Raw genomic sequence first — 15927 nt, 5'->3', positions numbered from 1 at the left:
GGCCATAAGCTGGAATCTGTCAGTTTTCAGCTTTTAAACTGGGAAAGATAAGAATTGAGTGGTGGTGAACTGAAACCCGACAGGATCATTCATATGACTGGAGTGCTAAAACCAATGGTTATATTTAGGAAGGAATGAGTGGGCAAAAGTGGAGGAAGAGTGGCACTCTATGTCAAAGAAGGAATTACCTCTTTCTGAACCAGGAAACTTCTCAAGACTATAATCTTAATCGAAATGATTTGAACTGAGCTACAAGTCCAGAAAAGCACAAAGGTTTCTGTTGGACAAGGGATACTTATGAAAAGGGAATACAAAGTATGACACTATATACATAGGGAAGGAAGAGTTTGGGATAGGTTGACAGAGGTACTGGAGATTATGAAAGGCACAGTGAAAGCTAGCCAGAGCATTCCTTTTATGTTGTTGGTGAATTTAGAACAAATAAAAGGAAACACTTCTCTGTACATCATGTAGTTGGCTAGAGGAGCTTCCAGCTGCAGGGATACAGATAGTCAAAGTCTGCAGCCAGATTTTAAAAACACAGGATTATTTTTCCCTTTACATAGGTATGGACAATTGGCCTGCTGCATTAGATATACATTTTTTTCCACATGAGCATCAAGTGTTGGCCACTGTAGGAGGCAGGAAATTGGAACTGGAAGAGTGACCTCATCCAATAAATTGTATGTCTTCGTAACACACTCTTTTTTGGTGGCCCATCTCAGAGCCTCATCTCATCCTGACAGGTCTAAATATGCTGCTTGGGATTTATTTTTATCTAGCACAACTGTCTGGGAAAACTTCATTGTTTGACTCACTATTTTCAGTAGCTGCTTTATAGGCAGGAATGGAATCTGATGATTCAGTCTGAAAATGTTATGCCAAGATATTTTAGTTTGATGTTGGTGCTGTGATGATATCCAATGGAAGGACTCTGGCACTGATGATTCTTACAGACATTGACAACTCTTCTGTGTTGAGATGGACTGGGTCTTTTCATCTCAAGATTACAAGAGCATCATGAGAATGGCTACACAGGCTACATAGATCAAAGGTCCGTCTAGCCCAGTATCAGCTTTTCTGAGAGGTTCCAGTGCCAGATACATAAAAAGATACAAACAGAATGGCTTTGTCTACACTAGAAGCATCTGTTGACAGTAACGTCTGTTGACAGAGTGGTCAGCAGAGTGCATCTATGCACAAAAGCAGATCAACAGAGCAATCCGCTATGTTGACAGAGAGCAGCCAGACTGCCCTGCCCTCTGTTGACAGAAGGGCTGACCGGAAGCTCTGCAAACAGCACTGCTCAGTGAACTGGAAGCCCTCTCTGTTGGCAGAAGTGTCTATACTGCACTTCTGTTGTCAGCAGCGTTCTGTCAGAAGTGTGTTCCTCAAATTTTCAAGGGATGACAAATGCAGAGTTCTGTTAAGACTGTCGATAAAATGTTTTATGTGTGTAGATGCTCCCTGAGTTATGTTGACAGAAAGCCCCTTCTGTTGACAAAACCCTCTAGTGTAGACACAACCAATGAGGAAATCATTGTGATCTTTCCCCTCACATCCAGTCCCCGGCGTGGGGTTTAGTAATACATCAGTGAAGTGTGCATTCGCTTTGCTATGTTAAGAAAGTCAAACATCACAGTGCTTTATCTGGGGTGAATACATACTTCCTTTCAAACACTGCGCTGCATTAGTGACAGTAAAAGTGAAATAATTTTTTAACAAAAGAACATGGATTAAATCAGACCAAGCTAAGAGATAATGGATAGATAGTTACAAACAACAAAAAAGCAAAATTACATCTAAAAGTGTAAAATTTAATCCAGTAAATTACAGTTTTTGGTAAATCTGGTTTATTTTACCCATAATCTCCTTTTTACTGGCTGGCCTAGCCAGGATCCATCACAGAGATCAAATCACTTGATTCCTTTGTCTCCTGCTGTAAAGGATAAAAGTAATCTCCACCTGCTCCTTCTGTCCCTAAAGAGAGGTTTTGTCCTACCAGTCAGAAAGGGCAGAAACCCTCCTGTGGATTTATTCTCCTCCTTTTCAATAGTGTGCAGGAAACGTGCAAATTTTCATTCTCTGGAGTTCAGGATCAGGAAGGATAATCTTCACTGGTATAGCTTGATAGCTTTGTTTCCCATTAATATATAAACGGAGGTAATCCCACTTTGCTTTGTCTAGGACAGAGTTGTTTGCCACTTTTATCTAAATTGGGGTGTCTTGACTTAAACATCATAAAGACGGAATGCCTAACTTCGAATAAGATCAACAATGCATTCTACAGTGAGAGTAATAACAAGCCTCTTCCTTTTCAGATGATGCCTCACAAGGCATATTTTGTTCAGGATCTTTGACCTGGACTGCACTGCATTAGTGACACCACTGCATTGAAGTAGTGTGTAGAGCATGAGTGCAAGGTGCCTAGAGTCACAGGAGGCCTGAGACTGCTGTTAAAGGAAACTTGAGTATGTCTGGTGGTTTTTGAAAGTAGTATTGGATGTGCTGAGGCAGAGCATCTTGTGTCCTACACACTACAAAGCAACACATTCCAAAGCACCAAGTATAATGTCACCTTACCTTGATTAAAGTTATTCCATCTAGTAATATCAGAGAAATTATGACAATATGTTGTTCTACATGAAAGTACATGACAGAGCTATTTGTAAGACCTGGCAGCTGCCACTCTCAGCACAGCAGATGGCAGTGATAAAAACACAATGTGGAGAACAGGTTGATAAAGACATTTCTGTCATTACACTTTCACTTTACAATTATACTCAGCTTCATGATACAACTGAAATGCATGGCTCTGTCACTACTGAGCAGGAGGAACTTGCTAGCTGTGGAAAATCGTGCTGGTGTAACAATTTCATACATAACATTAATCAATATAATTCATCTCCTGTCCACAAGAGCAGGAAGAGGTGGTCAGCAAAGACACCTGAAATCTTCACAGTGAGCAACTGTAACTGACTGGCCTCTGTAAGTGGAGGGATAACATAGATCTGGAACAACTATCATCTCATGCTCTCACGCTAAGGGGCATCACGCAAGTTATGTCCATTCACTAGCCTCTCATCTTTTTTGGGTTCCTTAATGGGTTTGATGTGGTGGTGGGTAAAAGCAGTCATCCCTCAGGCATGATAATATTTGTTAACCCTGAAGCACACGGATTGGGACTGCAGCCCTGCCAGTTTCTCCCATACTTTTCTCCATCCTTGAGCCTGATCACTGCCATAGAGGGACGACCGCTAAAAATGAGAGGTGACGCCTTGATCCTTCTGCTGAGATAGCCAACATCGGGGCAGGCAATTCATTTCACCAGTGGAGGCATATTTGGCATTGAGGACTGCTTGTGACAGGACATGCAATATTCTTTATGGGAGTATGCTTATTAATATGACACAACAAGACAATGTGTTGTGAGATCCTTCATGTGAGAGATCATTAGAAAGATTGTAATCTACTGAATATATTACTAAATGAGTCATGCTGAGCAAGAGCCATTAGTAATACTCAAAGAACTTAATGGCTCAATACTTAGGACAATGATCTGTGAATACATTTGTTTTCTTGTAAGCCTGGGTGGAGGGACTATGTTGGCACCCAACAAGACATGTGGCCATGTCAATCGATGCTAGGATCAATCTTGAATGCTGTATTTTTCCAGAAAAGTGGAGGAAAAGTTTAGACTGAACACAAAGAATTCATGCCTCATGCAAAACCTATTCAAGGGTAGCAAGTGAGGTAATCTTGGTTCTTAGATTTCCCTGGCTACCCCACCCAAGATGACTGGTGGAAACATTTACGATTGAACTAGGAGAAGGGCCTAGGCTGGAAGCCTATTAGAATAACTTTGATGGTGAGATATTACATATATCTAGTTTTTTAACTGTACTAAGATCAGCTTGTGTGGTCTGGTTTTAATTTTTTATTTTTTTATTTTTGCTTTATAATCTACATTGTTCTGTGTGCTATCTCTTATAACCACTTAAATTGTCCATGTTATACTTGTAAAATCCACTTTTGTTTCTTAATAATCCCAGTGGAAGTAATTGTTATCTGATTGAAGAGGCTGTGCATCTCTTTACTTTGGCAAAGAGAGTGAAATTTGTAAGTTTAAGTTATAGCGATCTTTATGTAGTATAAAATCTATTTATCTAGGGCTCAGTTCCCAGAGGGGCTGGGTACCTGAGTGCCAGAGACAGGAGTCTTGCTGTGCCAGGGGAAGCTGCAAATGGCAAAATGGTAAACAAGTTGTAGAAGAAGCTGTGTACTGCAGAGAAACATCCCTAAGCAACTTGGGGTGGCTGGAGTCCATTGATTTTTAACTGCTAGGCAAGGACTGGAAGAGGAAAGCCTGGAGGAGCTTCTGGATGAGAAAGAGAGAGTGGGGTGGTGGGGAGCTGACATAGCCTTAACCGCAAGCAAAATTCAGTATTGGTGAGGCAGAGGGGTAACAGCGACTCGGCTCTGGGTATCTAGAAGTGTGTTAGACCTTTTCTGTTAATGACAACTTGGTTTTGGTTGGCATATGATTTTATGTCTTTTGGATGTTATGTTAATTGTCTGTGAAGGACTCTGAGTACCTTTTGCTGAGTGGGAGTAGCATCAATTAAGTTATTATGAAAATGTGGCTTACCAGCTTTCTCTCTCTGTTTATTTCAATTTGAATTCACTTAGGGATTTCTTTGTATTTGCAAACACATTTAGGGAGCTTCAAAATTAAAAGAAACAAATCTTTATAGCAATTGGTTCATCAAATATTTATTTAGTAGGGTTTGCATAGCTTTCCCAAGAATATTTAATCAGTGAACTGATAAATATCCATCCACTTTGGTGATTTATAATAGTTACCTGTTATTTTTAATGGTCTATAGAGCTCCAATTGTCCTAGCTCCTATCAACAACCCTGTACGACAGAAACCTTTTAGGTATGTGAGAAGGCAGTGCCACACTAAAGAGAATCATAGACTATGAGAACTGGAAAGGACTTTGAGAGGTCATCAAGTCCAGTCCCTTGCCCTCATGCAGGATCAACCAGCATTTATATCATCCCTGTTAGATATTTATTTAACCTATTCTTAACTGACTGTTGCCTATCACCTTATTATTATCCAGGTGGATTCCTTAATTACTTGCTCCATTATCTTTCCTGGCATTGAAGCTAAGCTGACTGATCTGTAATTTTCTGGTTTGTCCTTATTGCTCTTTTTATAGATGGCCACTATATTTGTGGCCTTTTTTAGTGTTCTAGACTCTCTCTCCTCTTGTATGACTTTTCCAAGATGATAGGTAGTGGTTCGGATACTTCCTCTATCAGCTCCTTGAGTATTCTAGGATTCATTTCATCAGGCCCTGATGACTTGAAGGCATCTATGTTTTCTAAGTAATTTTTAACATTTCCTTTCCCTATTTTAACCTCTTGATCTACCCCATTTCCACTAGCTTTCACTATGTTAGATATCTAGTCTCCACTGTCTTCCTGGTGAAAACGGAAACAAAGAAATCATTAAATCAGTATCTCTATAATTTCCACATTTTCTGTCATTTTCTCCCTCTTTGTTGAGCAACCAACCTACCGTCTTTGATCTTCCTCTTGCTCCTAATATGCTTGTAGAATGTTTTCTTGTGTAAGGAATGTGCTAGCAGGAGCTCAGTACTGCTGAAGGATTTGGGGAATGTGTCCTTCAGAGAGCATTTGCATGAAAATGCAAAGGTGTGCATATGTAATGCCTTCTAAGCAAAGCCTGATGGGAGCAGGCGAAGTAATGAGGTTTTGTCTATTGTAAACAACAAGGTTTTGTCTATTTGTAAACAATATGTTGCTGTAAAGTCACAGTTTATGCTATCACCCAGTGTAAGAATTGTGGAGTCTCACCAATGCTTGAAGTTTTGGGGGGTACAAGGCAGTCATTACTACTGCATAAAATATGGATTGCAGAGGGCTCCCTCCCCTAAAGCATTGTGAGGGGAGAAAAGGTGGGGGCAGAGAGTGGTTGAACCAGCTGATGTGAAGTCTTTTGGCTATACACCTGTCAGACTGGTCTGACTAGTTCTCTCCTCCCCCTCGCCCCCACTGTCCAAAGGTAGATATAAGGAAAGGTCTGTAGTTTTTCAGTGAGAATCCACCTTGGTGGATGCTGAATGCCACTATGAGCTGAAATCGCTGGTAGCTGAAGCTATGAAGAGCTAGAATCACAGGGTTTTGCCCACAGCAAAACCCACAAGACAGGAGTGGTGGGCTAGCAGGTGCGGCCAGGAAGAGAAGCAGCGGGTGGCTGACCAGTGAGGCAGCTGGCAGGGGCAAGCAGAACACCAGTGCAAAGGGGGCATTGCCTCAGGCTCAATGAGGGAATGCGTCAGGGCCTGCACAGACTAGACGGAGTTGTAAGTGGGGCATTTGAAGAGGGGTACGGAGAAAGTTTGTGTGTGTGGATTGTCTGTTTACAGTATTGGACTGGTGAGCCCTGAGAAGCAAAGGACACTGCTCAATCCATCTGAGCTGGAACAGGTACTTGAGGGCCGTGTCTACACTTATGGAAAACTTCGAAATGGCCATGCTAATGGCCAAATCGGAGGATACTAATGAGGTGCTGAAATGAATATTCAGTGCCTCATTAGCATGCTGCTGGCAGCGGCACTTCAAAAATGCTGCTTTCGATCGTGCACGGCTCAGCTACACGGGGGTCCTTTTTGAAAGGACCCCGCCGACTTCGAAATCCAATTCTATGTTTTCTCAAAAACAGATGTGCCAGTGAGTTCAATGGGGCTTACTCCAAAATTAAGTGCACATTGGGCACTGTCAGTTTTAGCTCTTTTGGTAACTTGATTTAAATCAATTACATTTTTTGGTGATTGAGATTGTGATTTAAATCAATTTTTTAAATTGCCTTGATTTTAAATCAAACTACCCTGACAAAGAGCATCATGTTTGGCACGGGGCTCAGCACAGTCTGGCAGCAGTAGCTCAGGAATACAGGTCAGCCAGGAACAGGCTGCTGGTGGACAAGCTGCAGAGCTATAGAACACTGGATCTTTAGGGTGGTCATACAGATCTCTACCCCACAGTGTTGCTCCTGGTGTGCAGCATCTCTGATTGCTCATGAACATTTCAGGAGAGACAATTTCAGTAAAACGTCTTGGGAGACCCTGGGGGTTCCAGTCCAAGTCTTGTAGGGGAGGGGGATCTGTGGGTAATGGGTATGTGACAAATCCTAAGAGAGATTAGGGCAAGTGCATGCCAGTTTCTCTCAAAATGAAAGAGCCAGTGAGACTTCTTAAACGAAAGAGGTTTGGAAAAAAGATAAAATCTTTGAGGCTAGAATAGTTGGTGCAGAAAGAACTTCAAGGGAGGCTAAGGGGGTAATGGTTAAGTTGTAATATCGTTATCTAAAGAAGCAGGGGACAGGAACTCTGTATGTACTTCTGTGGCAATATGAACAGCAGGGAGCATGTGACTGCAGCTCACTCGGGGAAGGGGGAATTTGGAGAGCCCAGGGTAGAGCTGAAATGTTGCCACAAGTTGGCCCAGTTCCCCTCTTGATTGTCACGTGTCTATTGTGAGTTTCCACACTTGTAGGGTTTCATGTATTTCCAAGCCAACTGGGTCTCAACAGTTTATAGTAACTTCCTAGGCCGCCTTCTGTACAGCAGTATCCCAGGCACTGACCACTTTCTGAGCCCTCCCTTGGAATGTGGGACACCCTATTCCCAGGTTCTGGAACCTATGTCTCAGATCTCTGAACCCCGAGTTGTTTGAAGTGCTCCCAGCAGGGCCAACAGCCATCACAGGCCTGTGGGAAGGGGGCTCAGCTCCTCACCCCATGTATGGAAGGGAACTTAAGGCAGCCAAGCCTTGCCCTCCCATGCTTCCTCCAATCCACGTGCAGAGGAGTGGCACTGCACTCCACAGCATTTCAGAGGAGCCCGGAAGTCTGGCTGCTGCTGCTACTGCAGCAATGGTGGTGGGTGGAGCTCCAGGACCCTTTGAAATGCTGGGCCCAAAGGCAACTGCACCCTTTGCTTCCCACCCCCATCGGTGGGCCTGCATGCTCCCTCATAGTTCTGTCTGGCTGTGGCCACTCTGGCTTCTAAAATGCAACATCTTCCAAGCTAATGTGTCAGCAAAGTGCAGAATGCAGTCTTACCAAAGGCATTTCTAAATCACCATCACTGTATTCTGAACCAGCACCACAGTGTTACAGCTTTGCAAAATGAATGCAAAGAATACCTCACCCACCTTTTCTCTGTAATATTCTGGCACAAACATGGCTGTTCCTATGCCTTATGATGTCCTGCTTCTCAGAGAAGTGCCTCTGTACCTTAAATACAGTCTCTTTCCTTTTGCATTCTGTGTATATAACCTCCACAAAATGGAGGTTAAATATAAAATGGAGGTCACTGTTTGGTACAGCCATATCCCACCATGTCGCAACAGACATCTAGGATTCCATGGCAGCCTTAGCACAGGGCAGGAAGGGGAATTCAGAGAGAAATGTGATGGAGCTCCTGAGGACGATAATGTCTTACCAATATATTACATTTTGTATCTGAAATGCCCATACAGGCATTTGGCTAGAAATCAGTTGAGCCGCTGCTGACACACAGCAGGAGGCTGTGGGGTGGATCACAGCAGCTATTTATCAGAGCATAGCAATGCTACTCAACTCTTGAAGGAAGGAAGGAAGGAAGGAAGCAAAAAATAACTTCACCACCAGAAACTGCAAGGGAAAATTTTTGACAGGTAGATGTAATTACCCAAGTTGCAGCTTAGACAGTTAGCTAATAGCCCTTCTCTTGCAAAATGTGCCAGGGGATTTTTAACATTAGTATTAATAATATTGTACATGCTTTAAAATCTTAAAATTATACTCAAGCACTCCCTCATCATTTCCCCACTGTGGTGCAGCTGCTTCAGGGTTCACTGTCATTTAATTTAACAACTTTCTAGCAGCGTGCTGCACATAGACCTCTTGTGCACCTGCACGCACAGGGTACATGGTGCCCGTGAGAACCTGGCTTGCTGCGCTGTGTAACACACTTTTTACTTCAAGAGAAGTAGGGATCACATAAGCGCCACATGTGGGAGGAAAGGGATGTCTGGACCAGGCTTTCGAGTGTTGGCCACTGTCCGACAGCCTTTTGATACACTACAATAGGATGTTTCCACATTCATGTCAGTGTCCTCCATAGTGGTGCTATTTTTGCCCCTTGACATCAGAAAGTCTGCCAGCCTCGTATGGATGTAAAACTGTGACATCAACAGAGTCAGTCCACTATAATGATTTAATACAAAAAGTAGTATGGGGCAGGCCTGCTGATGGGGCAGGAGCTGGGAGGGGAAGGGGACAGTTGCCCTAGGGCCCAGCTATTCAAAAGGGCCCATGGCTCCTGGCTATCATAAACTGTCAGGGATAGTGCTTGGTCCTGCCAAGAGGGCAGGGGATTAGACTCGATGACCTGGCAAGGTCCCTTCAAGTTCTATGAGATGTGTATCTCCATGTGTGTATCATTGCTGCTACTGCTGCATCAGCCGTGTCCAGAACCCAGTATTCTTTAAATTGCCACTAGAACACTGGGTGGTATGCTCTCCAGGCAGTGCTAAGGATTGGTGGTGATGGATGCAGCGTGGTCCTGGCTGTGCTGAGGGCTGGTTGTCCTTAGCCCCATCCCATTTGCTTTAGGCCCTCCCCATCTGGCAGTGTGGAGCCCCCACCCCACCTTGCCCAGGGACCCAGCAATTTTGTCAGTCCCCTTGATCTGGGGTGTTCCTTCTGGCTATAGGCACTGGTAAACCATACCACTTCTGGTGAAACATAAAAATAAAGTAATTAGAAAGAAGCAATGAGTAGAGAGGGAATATTTGCTTTTCATTCTTGTGCCACTTTCTTTCCAAAACGCAATAGACTTTAAAATGTTTAACTGATGATCAAAGGGATAAAGAACAGACTCAAAGCGAGAGCTTGGCAGCACTCCTGATCACAAAGGGGTGGGATGTGGAAAGCTTTGTGTGGAGAAGGAAAGAGACTCAACACCTAGCTGTTCTAACTCTGGAGATGATTTGTCAATTGTTCAAACCCTCATTCTTGGCCAAATTGAATGTTCATTTTCGGTGCTTTGTTAGCTAAGTAGGCAGTATGTGCAGTGCCAGGGTCACTTCTAGAGGAAATGTCCACTCAATGAAAAGCAGAAGAATCATAGAATCCTAGGGTTTGAAAGAGACCTCAGGAGGTCATTGAGTCCAGGCCCTTTCCCAAAGCAGAACCAATCAAAAAATCATTCCAGATAGGACTTTGGAAAGCTGGTAGTTAAGTACCTCTAGGAATGGAGATTTCACTACCTCTCTAGATCAGTATTTCTTAAACTATGTTCTGCAGAACACTGGTGTTCCATGAAAAACTCACAGGTATGCTGTAACCATTTGGAAAAATAATTCAAAGTTTTACAATAAATAACCATTTTACAATAACAATAATGGAAAATACTGAAACATAACTTTGTCTACTTCTCACAAGAGCGGTAGTAGTTTGGCAACACAGCAAGGCTGACTAACATTGTACTAGTCTCTCCTCTCCTCTGATGTTGTGTCTATATGGCAGTGTGGCAACTAGCAATGATGTGTGGTGCATGCGCTAGGCCAGTGTGGCAGCAATGCTGCCAGGTGTTCCGCATAAAAATATTATTCTTTGGTGTTCTGTGGTCACAAAATGTTTATGAAACACTGCCCTAGCGAACACATTCCAGTTATCACCACCCTCCTTGTATAACAGCTTTTCCTAATGTCCAACCTCGACCTTCCCCACTGCAACTTGAGACCGTGGCTCCTTGTTCTGTTATCTGTCACTACTGAGAACAGCCTCTCTCCATCCTCTTTGGAACCCTCATCAGGTGGGTGAGGGCTGCTATCAAATCCTCCCTCAGTCTTTTCTTCTGAAAACTAAACATGCCCAAATCCCTCAGCCCCTCATCGCAGGTCATGTGCTTCTGCCCCCTAATAATTTTGCTTCTGCTGGACCCTCTACAGTGTGTCCATATCATTTCTATGGTAGGGGGCCCAGAACTGGACATGATACTCCAGATGTGACCTCACCAGTGCCAAATAGAGGGGAATAATCACTTTCCTAGATCTGGTGGCAATGCTCCTACTTACGCAGTTCAATATGCCACTAGCTTTCTTAGCTACATAGGCACGTCATTGACTCATGTTCAGCTTCTCATCCACTGTAATGCCCAGGTCCTTTTCTGCAGAACTGCTGCTTAACCAGTCAGTTCCCAGCCTGTAACAGTTCTTGGGATTCTTCTGTCCTGTGTGTGGGACTCTGCACTTGTCCTTGTTGAGCCTGATCAGAACGATCCAATGAAAAATTACCTGCAATTTGCATTTCTGCTCTGTGAGACTTTATGTAATCCAGATTCACTGGGCTGACAGGGGACTGCCAAGGTTATGCTGTCACTGGGGACATCACATGTAACAGGTTCATTGGAGACAGAGGAAGTGCCCTTTCCATCAGTCAGGTTGCCAGGGTGTTTTCTTCACAGAGCTCTAATCCCACCGGAAGTTTCTATTTAATGTTGATTCAGATCCTCTTGGGGCTTCTCAGCCTGTGAATGCTTCACAGATGTATTTTTGTGCTCTGATGCATATATTTTTAAAAGCATATGCAACTATTTGTGTCTGAACATCACACTTGTATTAATGAACACTGTATACTTATTGGGTGGATTGACTTTTGCTCCTCTGGCTGTATTTTAAAGATGTTTTAAAAGCTTTGCTGGAGTCTGCGTGCATTTCAGAAATTAAATTTAGACTGTGATTTTATTACCCTTTTTATTTAATTTATCTTAACTGTTGCTTTCACGCTGTGAAACAGCTGTTGACTTTGAAAAAACGTTGTTCAATTTGAAAGGAGCATTTTAAAGCATAATGTAATGGCTGTAAGTAATCACTCTGGCAATTATATTCTCTGGCATTGCACGTCACTATAATAATATTGGAGGTTGAGAAAACATGAACGATGCTAAAGAAAAGATGTGCGTCAAATTCAGACTCCTTGTCCTTGCCGTGAGGGCCAAGCACAACCTGCCACAAATATAAACCTGCTCCCCATTTCCTCCCCAGAAAACCTCCTCCTCCCCTCCTACTCCCTGACCTATAGCTTCTGACAAACTAGTTCTTATGTCCTCAGATAGACTGTGTCTCGTGGCCTCCCTCACCAGACCCCCTCTCCCAGTCTCTGTCTAGTGTTGTGTCTGCACCTAGCCATTTTTTGTTGGGACTGATCCTGTGGCAAGCGCATAAGTGCCTCTCTAACTGTTGACTGTAGATGTTCAAAGCAGGAAGATTGAAGCTCCACTCCCTTGTTCTGTGTGTGCCAAGCAGGAGAGCACACTCTGCCCCTCAGATGAGTCCGCTTGCTTTTCCAGGCTGGGCCTGACTTTCCTCCTCCTCTTACAGATGACTCTGATTCTCATGCCCATGGCAGGCTCCTCAGCTTCTCAGCCACTGCCGGCTCCTGTAGGCCTGACATGGAAAATGGAGCTTTGGACCTGGACTTTACTTGGGACCCCGTGACCCAGAACCATGGTATCCTGTTGGGTTGCATACCATGCTGCATGGGGACAGGCACTGCCTCTGAGGCCATGGTTACACAGGAGAGATTACATTGGCCCAGCTGCACTGAGGCAGCCAAACCACAGCTGTAAGCTCTCTTGCATCGAAGCAGACGGGAGAGAGATCTCCTGTTGATGTAATTAATTCGACCTCAATGGCTATGGCTACACTAGAGGGTTTTGTCGCCAAAATCCCATAGAGCTTCCAAACTAAAAATACTTTGTAGACATAATGTTGATAGAACTCGGCACTTTTGTCAGTAGCCTTCTGCCTCTGCCCCATGAGGCAGAACGCTTTTCTTGACTGAATCTGTCAACAAAAAAGCCATGTGGCTGCTCCAGGGGGCCCTCTCTCAACAGACAGGGCTTCCAGGACACTGGGCAGCCCTGTCTGTTAATGCTTTCAGTCAGCTGTTCTGTCGAGATAGGGTCGGCCACTCTCTGTTGAGAGTGGATTGCTTTTCGATCCACTTTTGTGTGTGGCCACAAGCTGTCCTCAGAAGTTTTCATAAGATCTCTTCTGTCAGTGACTTCTCTTGACAGATTGCTGTATTGTAAATACAGCCAATGAGCAGCGGTAGTTGCATTGAAAGGAGAAGCTCTCTGCTGAGACAGCGCTGTGCACCCCAGGGCTTAGAGCAATGTAACTTATGTCACACAAGGGGTATTTTTTCCAGATTCTTAAGCTACAAAAGTTTTGCTGACCCAAGTGGCAGAGTAGACATGGGAGATGGGGCTGGGCAGGTGAGGAGTGCTCAGACCTCACTAATCTCCATCCTCTAGAAAAGAATATCAGTGAAGGGTTAATGAACTGCTCATGATGCCACCATGGATGTAGAGGCTCTGCACACTAATATTCCATGCAAAGATGGATTACAGGCGATCAGGAATACCATCCCTGATGTCACCACAGCCAATTGGGTGTCTGACCTCTGTTACTTTGTTCTCACCCACACTTATTTCCGACAATTTATACCTCCAGATTAGTGGAACTGCTCTGGGCACCCGCATGGCCCAACAATGCGCTAATATATTTGTGGCTTACCTGGAACAATGATACCTCAGCTCTTGTCCCCATTACTTTCTCTGCTTACGATACATTGATGACATCTTTATGATTTAGACCCATGGTACAGAGACTCCAGAAGAATTCCACAGAGACTTTAACAACCTGCACCCCACCATCAACTTATACCTCAACTACTCCATGCGAGAGATACATTTCCTGGACACTGCAGTACAAATCAAGGATGGCCTGATCGGTACCACACTCTACCAGAAACCCACTGATCTCTATACTTACTTACACACTTCTAGCTTCCATCCTGCACGCATAACTAGATCTATTGCTTAAAGTCAAGCCCTTAGGTACAATTGCATTTGCTTTGATCCTACTGACAGAGACCACAAATTACAAGATCTCTACCAAATATTCATAAACCTGAATTACCCATCAGGAGAGAGAAAAAACAAATCAACAGGGCCAGACAAACACCCAGAGACCAGCTACTCTAAGATAGAGCCAAAAAAGCCAAGAACAGAACACCACTGGTCATTACCTACAGCCCCCAACGCATTATTACAGACCTACAACCTATCTTTAATCAGGATGCCACACTCCAGAAGGCCCTAGGTGACAGGCCTGTTCTCTCCTACAGACAGCCTCCCAACCTTATGAGGATTCTCACAAACAACCACAGTCTATACCGCAGGAGCACCAGTCCTGGAACTTTTCCTTGCAACAAAGCCCACTGCCAGCTTTGTCCACATATCTATTCTGGAGATACTATCACTGGACCTAACCAGGTTATTCACAGAATCACGGGCACATTCTCATGTTCCTCAACTAGCATCGTGTGTGCCATCCGACGATGTGCCGACCTACTCCGGGTCCTGTGGGTGCGCGTGGGGTTTGATACGGGGGGGTGGGGGAAGTCGAGTGGCCCGGGACTGACCACCCCACCTTTATAGCAGCCTTATACAGTGTAGCAGCAATATGTGATTCAGTGTATCTACTTTAAAACCTGGGTTTCCACAGTATTATGAGTACCAGGAACAATAACACTCCACTTGTGAACACCACAATGCCCTGTGGCTGTTCTAAGTCCCAATAATTCTCTGTACAGCCCCAGCTAGTCCAGCTAGTGGTATTTACCAATAGTGATTGATTCATTTATTCGTCACTACGACTACTTAACACTTGTCTTATATATATTTATTTATGTGGCATAGGCTAAACACTAGGTTACATATAGCTGTATATAATTGCATGTGACTTACCAATAACATCCAATGCTCCCACATGTCACCAACAACTACATTACAGGGGCCCTTCAAGTCAGAGAGACAGCTTGGTTGGGACCTTTCGTGGTGGTGACGTCCGGGTGATCAGTCCGGGGTCTGCTGTCTGGATTGGAAGTTGCTAGCCTCCGCCTAAGCTACGTCTACACGTGAAGCCTACATCGAAGTAGCTTATTTTGATGTAGCGACATCGAAATAGGCTATTTCGATGAATAACGTCTACATGTCCTCCAGGGCTGGCAACGTCGACGTTCAACATCGACGTTGCGCAGCACCACATCGAAATAGGTGCTGCGAGGGAACGTCTACACGCCAAAGTAGCACACATCGAAATAAGGGTGCCAGGCACAGCTGCAGACAGGGTCACAGGGTGGACTCAACAGCAAGCCGCTCCCTTAAAGGGCCCCTCCCAGACACAGTTGCACTAAACAACACAAGATCCACAGAGCCGACAACTGGTTGCAGACCCTGTGCATGCAGCATGGATCCCCAGCTGCAGCAGCAGCAGCCAGAAGCCCTGGGCTAAGGGCTGCTGCACACGATGACCATAGAGCCCCGCAGGGGCTGGAGAGAGAGCGTCTCTCAACCCCTCAGCTGATGGCCACCAGGGTGGACCCCGCTATTTCGATGTTGCGGGACGCGGATCGTCTACACGTGCCCTACTTCGACGTTCAACTTCGAAGTAGGACGCTATTGCCATCCCCTCATGGGGTTAGCGGCTTCGACGTCTCGCCGCCTAACGTCGATGTTAACATCGAAATAGTGCCCAACGCGTGTAGCCGTGACAGGCGCTATTTCAAAGTTAGTGCCGCTACTTCGAAGTAGCGTGCACGTGTAGACATGGCTCTAGTGTCCAGGAGCCCACAACCCCGTCCCTGCTAAATCACCTTTTATACTGTTTCTTGCTTGGGGGTTCAATACCTGGCCAATTAAAGCGTTTGTTACCTAATTTGGGCTTTCTATCCTCCTGGTCTGTCAGAACATGTTACAGGATTTCCTCTGTCCTTG

The sequence above is a fragment of the Carettochelys insculpta genome, chromosome 16 (assembly GCF_033958435.1).
Source record: "Carettochelys insculpta isolate YL-2023 chromosome 16, ASM3395843v1, whole genome shotgun sequence".
Lineage (NCBI taxonomy): Eukaryota > Metazoa > Chordata > Testudines > Carettochelyidae > Carettochelys > Carettochelys insculpta.
The sequence above is the reverse complement of the archived record's forward strand: the minus strand, read 5'-3'. Positions refer to the sequence as shown.